Genomic DNA, 8,817 nt, shown 5'->3' with positions numbered 1-8,817 from the left:
AGAGTAAGAGATAAAAAGAAAAAACTGGCACCAACTAGTCATACTCTTGGATTCTACCTACGGGAACTCTAGCTAGTAGATAGGGTTTTACCGAGTAACGATCGGGGAATGACCGCAGTCGCATGCCGAGAAGGCGCGACACCTGATACGGCGCACGTGTTTAGTAGGTCTGGGAAACCGAGATGCATTAGTCGCACTCTCCACGCGACACCAAGGGCACGCGACAGTCGTAAACTGTCAAATTTATTAGATCAGTGACCCAAGGCTTTGCGAACTTATATACCGATTCTTAACCACCCAATCCGAAAGCCGAGAATCGGGGCAAGCACTTCTATAGACCACCCATCATTCCATCGTATGGTCTAAAGACTACGCCCACCCAGATCTTAAGACACTGAGATGCACCCCACCTATACTAATTAACACCAACCGGGTTACGCCACCTCAAAAACCTACCCCCATCATATATGGACCCGAAACGACGCTATTCCTTATTCGTTAGGGCCTCTTTCTTCCTATCTCATTTCAAGTAACCTAATCATCTAAACCCAATCCTATTAGCTAAAAATGACGCCATCCTCCCCCACATTAAAAATTTTTTCGCAAGACTAATTCCTATTCGATCCCCGCTCCAAAAACCTAAGATTTTCCAAAGGGATCTACCCCAAAGAAAAAGTATAAAAACCCGTGTTCTGGTGGCTCCGGACACAATCACACACAGTTTTTCAAGCAGTTTGCGCAGTTATTCCGTTTAGCTCAGTTTCTCGAAACAGTTTTTCGAGTAGTTCGGGGGCGCGAATCAAAGAGTAAAATCAGTTGATACTTTGTCGCGACCATCTCGTGGTGCATCTCAAGTAGAAGGCCCATCACCCTGACGACACCATCCCGCAGTAGGGTGCCCACTCGTTTACAAAAGGGTCCGACGCCTATACAACACCTTCCCTCAACGGGGCGCCTGCTCAGAACCACCGAACATATTCAACGCGATCCGAAACTACTCTGCAACGAGTAAGTCAGTTCATTTCTCTTTATTTTATTATTTCTTCTGTCCTCCCTCCGGAAAAATAAAACACTCACACACACACACACACACACACGCACACACACACACACACTTGTGAAAAATACACTAATAGAAATATAAAACACGTGTGAATAAGAGTTGAGTTTTGTATCGTAATTATAAATTTAATTGAATTAAAATGTTGTCTTTAGTAAATTAAACTTTGTTCTTTTTTTTATTTAACCACACCCTCCTCGTTTGTCACCCCCTCCACCTTCCCTCTCAAATTGCGCACAAAGGTTCCGCCCCGGGTAATAGGGATTCAATTCCTTGACCCAAAAAGAGAACCACGAGCGGTTGACTTGTTGACGGAGTAAAGACGACTCTTCCAGTCGCTGACCCGTCGCAAGTCCTAAACGCGCCGCTCGGCTCGTGCGGTCAGACCCGTTTACGCCGATCGCCGAGCCCAACGAAAAAAATTCTACATCTATCAGGACGTAACAGACTTGATAGAAAGAATAAAAATTGGGGGCTCGTCCGGGATGAAAAGTGCAATTTTTGAGAGGTAGGAATGACAACGGGGTCTAACTCCGATAAAGATAAAATAGAAGAACAATTTAATGCCGCAATAAAAAACAAAAAGAAAACTAAATCAGATACATTAGATACACTTCACACATCCACTCCAGCAGCCTCCTCCGCTCGCGTCCCTAAACGAATTAAATTCAACGCTAACGAACCTGAAATTGAAGCGTTTTTAGTGGAACCTAGTGCTCCCGAGTACGGTTCCGACGATTCTGGTGACGAGACTATTAGACCGTGTGGTGAGAACGAACACTTAAATTTTAAACTAAGTACAAGTGACAGTAAAAGGGACCAAATTTGGACGATTAAAGGCAGCCTGGATACGATCCACATAGTCTAATATCCTATTCTGTAACTTATCGTCATTGTGCTCCACAATCATCATGGACGTATAATATGCTACTTCGTCGACGAAAACGGCAAGTTCCATGGTTAAATTTTGTTGCGCATTGCGTACGTGACGTCGCTTTTGTTTAAAAATGTGCCAATGGTATAGATTTGAATCATGAAAATATTCCAGTGATCTTTTAATAAGATGAGGTTTGCCAAAAGAAAGATTAGTTTCGTCTCTAAAATTGTCGATTAAGCACATAGGCGTGAACTCGTTCCAAGGCCGAATCTCTAACGTGTCGTTTTCCACAGAAATAAATCCTTCCTGCTTTTAGAAAACATATATTTGTTTTTTACGTGTCATACTTGTATTTTAAATAAAAAGTATTACAGTATACAAGTAAAAACATAAAAATTTTGAAACTATATGTTTTTTATATAATATTACTGACCAATCCATGTTGATGACAAAAGTTGATGGCCGCATAGCTGATACGATCTTCATAATAATAACAATGACTTGATACGTTTAATTCCAACAATTTCTGTGTAACGCTTTTCGCATTATATTTCCATTTTCCGAACGCAGGCGATACAATTCGATCACTTCTACGCAGATTCAGTTGAATCAATCGTCCGAAAACTTTCAGTGTTATTGGTATCTGTAATTTGAATGACAATTAAAAAAGAAATTTGATAATTCTCGAATAACGAGCAACAAATAGAATTATACTGTAAAACGCACGTACCTTTATTGCGCCTGTCGGATTCGATGCCGGCAGTAATATTGTTTCAATATCATGCGTAATTTGCGCGTACGTTTCATTTAGTAAAATTATTATCATATATTTCAATAAAAAAAACATTTTATTTTTTTAAGTTCTTGTTCAATTTCAAACTATTAAACTATTAATCAAATAATTTATATACTCGCACTAGCACTGTCGCGTTCGTTATACCTGATATGATCACGAATGAAACACGAACTGGCGTATGAGAAATATCTTTCGTGTAGTGTGACACCTATTGTATATTCTCTCTTTGCTACATGTATATATATAAATATTTATGTTTTTAAATCCAAACGTTTAAATGTAGTATTTACGATGACGGTATAAAATATAGGTTTATAAAATGTAATTTATCACTAATCAGGAGACGCGGTAGTTTCTCCGGTCAAGTTCAAAAAACAACACTACTAAGTTAAAAAAAGAGTCTCTGGCAAAGTTCAGAAAATGACACTACTAATTGTAAGTCTCTTATCCTGCGCGCACAAAGTCGTCTTTTCGGGGGGTTTGTAGTAACTAAAATATAAAAAATTTTTAAAATAATACATAGTTTTTCCTAAAAGATGGCATCGCCACGAGTAATTTGAACCGAAAAAAATTAAAATTGGTCCAGTTGTTCCGGAGATACAAGCGGTCAAAAAGTGATGTTTTTCATATTTAATTAAGAAACGTCGTCTCTTTCTTCTGCTCTGTCCGCAGGGGCAGATGAAGAATTTACGGGTCCTAGATATTATCATTATCATTAAAATTTACGGGAATTTCTTGCACCAAGTGTCAAGGGTCGACGAATTTGACTTTCACGAGTTGCGCTACGGGAATTTTTCGCACCAGGTGCCAAGGATCGACAAATTCGACTTTCGCGAGTTGCGCTACGGGGATTTCTCGCACGAGGTGTCAAGAGTCGACAAATTCGAGTATCCCAAGTTGCGCTATGTGAATTTCTCGCACCAGGTGCCAAGGGTCAACGAATTCGATTTTCCCAAGTTACACTACGAAAATTTCAAATAATTTTTCAATAATTGAAGGCCAATTAAGTAATTGAATATTTCAATAATTCAAGGCCATACATATTTGTATGGTATATTTCAATAATTCTGTACATTTTTATATTAACTTATTTACATTATATTAACTAAATTATTTTGCATTATAATACGTCTTGTGTTTTATATTGCATTTACGTCATGTGAAATAGATGTTTTATTGGTAATATTAGAAAGTAACTAATTACATAAGTCTTGCGTTTGATATCACAGTTACGTTATGTAAAGCATAACAAGTGTCATTACGAATGTTTTAACTGACTTATTTTATGTTTAATATGTCTTTAATTTGATATCTCAGTTTTATTTCGCATATTGTAAAATTTTAACGTAACTGTGATATCAAACCAAAGATATTTCATATTAGCTATCCATGGCTTCAAAACAATGCAGTCAAACCAAAGATATGTTTCAACAAAAAATAGTTTAGTTTGAATATTCAAAATAAAACATCTGTTTCACAGAATATAAATGTGATATGAAACACAAAATACTTCTGTTAGAATGTAAAATAATTTAGTTAATATATAATTGAGTTAATATAAATGTTACATCCAAAATGTGCAAAAATAATTAAAAAATAATTTAAATTTTGTCACATAATTAAGTTTGTACATTTGTATTAACTTAATTACATATTAATTAAAATATTTCACATTATAACACAAGTATTTTGTTTCATATTATACTTATGTTTTGTGAAACAGATGTTTTATTGGTAATATTAGAAAATAACTAATAACATAAGTATTGCGTTTGATATCACAATTACGCTATGTGAAACATAATAAGTATCATTTCGAATGTTTTAACTAAATTATTTTATGTTTAACATGTCTCTGATTTGATATCATAGTTTTTTCCGCATTTTTTGTAAAAATTTTAACAAAACCGTGATATGAAGCCAAAGATATTTTATATCAGCTATTTATGGCTTCATATCAATGAGACAGTGAAATCGAAGACATGTTACAACAACAAATAGTTTAGTTTGAATATTCGAAATAAAACATTTGTTTCACAGAATGTAAGTGTGATATGAAACAAAATACGTGTGTTAGAATGTAAGATAATTTAGTTAATATACAACTAACTTAATATTAATGTTACATCCGATATGTGCAAAAATAATTTCAATTTTGTCACATAATTAATTTTGTACATTAATATTAACTTAATTACATATTAACTAAATTATTTCACATTTTAACACAAGTATTTTGTTTCACATCACACTTATATTCTGTGAAACAGATGTTTTATTGGAAATATTAGAAAATAACTAATCTAAAGGTAGGTGGTATAGTACAAAAATTCATAAATGATAAGGTCTGGCCAAATTCCAAAAAAGACACTCCAATATGTTTATATTTTAATAATTATCTAAATTTTTTATATATTACCAACATAAAAAGTAACTGATACATTATTCAAAATGCAAATTTAAAATAAACATACATAAAATATACATAAAATGTATAAATAAAACTGATCAAAATTTGATTAAAAAAAATTTAATTAAAATAACAAAATATTTATTAAAAAATATAAAAAAACTTGGCGTTGCCAACGGTCTTTGCCCCTCCCTTTCAAGACTCCCCTCTCCAGCGCAGCCATTCTTGCCATCCTTCCTCCCCCCCACTCTCCGACGAGGGGCTAGGCCACCCCTACGCTCTTCTTTACATCTCAAAGTATTATGAAACAATGAAAATGAGTAATAATGTAATAATTAGCATGATTAATTGACATCATGTAATTAACTGACATTATGTAAATTAACATGTTGTTTGGTGTGGCAGCGGCAAGTTTTTTTGTATTTTTTACTAAATGTTTTGTTATTTTAATTAAATTTTTTTCAATCAAATTTTGATCAGTTTTATTTATACATTTTACGTATGTTTATTTTAAATTTGCATCTTGAATAATGTATTAGTTACTTTTTATGTTGGTAATATATAAAAAATTTAGATAATTATTAAAATATAAACACATATTGAAGTGTCTTTTTTGGAACTTGGTCAGATCTTATTATTTATGAATTTTTGTGCTATATGTATAATACGTAACATTGTGCGGAAACATAAAAGTTCATCTGTCAATGATTAGATTTCTAAAAGTTGGTAATCAATGTTGAAATGTACAAATTTGTCGTTTATACATGTCCGTAATGTCTTGTAAGTTACGTTAGAATTCAGGGTTAATGAAAATCGAACGAAGAAAAAAAACAAATGTATAAAATTATACATATTGCGACAGACATTGTTAAGAATTAATATTTTTATACATTTATTCTGTCTAATAAAATTTTTTGGTAAAAAATATTAAGAGTTAAAAAATATTTATTGAGTAATATTGAGTTAATAAATATATCAAAATCAATCACTTGTAACATCATTCTAACGCAGCGCTCGGAATTAGTTGCACATTTCGAGCCGATTCTGGAGACGACGCCTCCTGTCCCCCCACTACCGCCCGGCCGCTGGCGGCCGAGCCGCCGATAGCTCTGGTTCAGGAGCGTTTTATATTAGAAATAGGCTGGATTGTTTAGGCATCTCTCAGGAAATCGTAACATTTTCTTCACTACATAAATAATGTTTATTTTCATTAATACATAATATATATATATTTAATTATTAATGAAAATAAACATTATTTATGTAGCAAAGAAAATATTACTATTTTTTGAGAGATGCCTCAACAACCGAGCCTATTTCTTATATAAAACGCTCCTGCGCCAGAGCTATCGGCGGCTCGACCGCCAGCGGCCGGGCGGTAGTGGGGGAACAGGAGGCGTCGTCTCTTAAATTGGCCCGAAATGTGCAACTAATTCCGAGCGCTGTTCTAACGTAATGTAAATCTGGCAATGTGACACGCTCATAAGTGTAATAAAGGTGTTATATAAGCGCTATAAAATGTCATGCATGACAGATGGTTTGACCGACAAACGAATAATATATATTCTCATAAATACGTTTCCGATATCGGCTTGTAAATCTCTTAATATTAATATGATGTTTTTATAGAGGCGTCTTTGATATGCCGCGTTTTTGTTTTATCGCGTTAGGACCGCCGCGACGTTATCCGCCATTGCCTTGAGCCGCCGCGTTTTTTTGTGGTGGCCACCACTTTTTATATGCGACATCGACGAATCACGGCATCTTAGACTGATAACCACCAATTGGATCAAATTAGAGGAGGTCCTAAGATCTCTTGGTGGCGACGCGCATCTTTCCGTTTTTCAATATTCGCCTAGTAGCTCTCGAAGTGAACAGTCGGTCTTATACTAGGTGCTCAACTAAGTTTCCGGGTTTTTTTTATCAATGCAAAATGGAAAATTTCAAGAGAAATACAAAAAACGGTTTATTCAAAGTATCGTCCCTCGCTAGCTACACATTTTTGCCATCTCTCTGGCAATACATGAATACCGCGACGATAAAACGACGCGTCTTTGAATCGTAACCATTCATCCAACCAGTTTTGCACTTCTTCGAAATTGACCAAGTGTAGCTCAGCCAAGCCATGCGCCATCGACCGGAACAAGTGATAATCGGAAGGGGCCAGGTCTGGTGAATACAGCGGGTGCGGTAGCAGATCCCATTTCAGCGTTTTGATGGTGTCCTGGACGATGGAAGTGCGATGGCACGGAGCGTTGTCGTGCTGCAATATCACTCGTTCGTGTCTCGTGTCCCATTCTGGCCGTTTTTCGAGCAATGCATGGTTCAAATTTATCAGTTGTTGTTGTCTTGTGTTTGCGTATCATTTTCATCTAATAACGCTTGCAGATCGGCGTCCTCAAATGTTTTTGGTCTTCCGGAGCGCTCCTTGTCCTCAGTGTCGAAATCGCCACTTCTGATGAAGCGTTTAAACCAATCTTCACAGGTAGTTTTCGATGGTGCATGTTTGCCGTAGGCTTTCTCAAGCAAACGACATGCTTCAGCTGCATTTTCTTTCAAGTTGAAGCAGAAAAGCAAAGCTTCCCGCAAATGCTGTTTATTTGGCACAAAACTCGACATCTTTATTGTTAGAAAAAATATTTTTGCGTTGCGATATGTGTTGGTATTATGACTGGTTATTGTTGACAGATGTCCAAGTTAATAAAAAAACACAACTTTAGACATGTATATCGACTACATGTATTGTTAGCGCCATTCATGTGTGAAACCCGGAAACTTAGTTGCGCACCTAGTACGAGTACGAAAATTATACAAATACGAGAATTATACGAGTACGTTACAAGTCCGGTGGAAACAGTTTGATTTACGGGTCGGTATAGCCGAGGACTCAGGGTGAATTTAGGCTCATCCTTAGACGTTGTCCTTACAATATTATTCGATACAATTGGGGACTCAGGGTAACCTCAGGTTAACCCCTAGGCGTTGTCCTCGCAATATTCGATACAATCGGAGACTCAGGGTAACTTCAGGTTAATCCCTAGGCGTTGTCTTCGCAATAACATATTTTGAGGAGAAGTGATTACTCATGTACTATAAGTGACACAAATAAACTCATTGTAAATCAGCAATTTTATTCATTGTTTGTGCCTTGCATTAAATAAAAACAGTGCGGACATTAAATTGTCCAAGCTGAACGGAACACTCTCTCATCATAGTTGTATTAATTAATTTTGAAATCATTTTTTCATCGCATCTATTACATTTTTTTCTTGTTTTTAATAATATTTTACGACAAAATATATCGGAATGGAAAGTAAAATATAAGATAATTTGGTATAATATAATATTTATTTTTTTGATGAAAGGAAAATTTGTACTTTACAAATATATTGCAACATTCGCGTAAAAAAATAAGATAATAGGACGTTAAGCATTATTAAACCATTTACGCTTTTTTTTACCAAATAAAATAAATGTTCTATCATTAACTATAAATAGAACATGATCTAATCTAATTGAAGAATCTATATTGTCTCAAAATATATGTTAAAGAATAATATATAACATACAAATTATTTTCCAGTTCAAAACACGCGAAGCGAACGGCTTGATCCTTTATAACGCTTGCAAAGAACATGACTTCATTGCAGTTGAGTTGGTTACTGGACACGTTC

The sequence above is a fragment of the Linepithema humile genome, chromosome 1, assembly GCF_040581485.1.
Source record: "Linepithema humile isolate Giens D197 chromosome 1, Lhum_UNIL_v1.0, whole genome shotgun sequence".
NCBI classification, from domain to species: Eukaryota; Metazoa; Arthropoda; class Insecta; order Hymenoptera; family Formicidae; genus Linepithema; species Linepithema humile.
The sequence above is the reverse complement of the archived record's forward strand: the minus strand, read 5'-3'. Positions refer to the sequence as shown.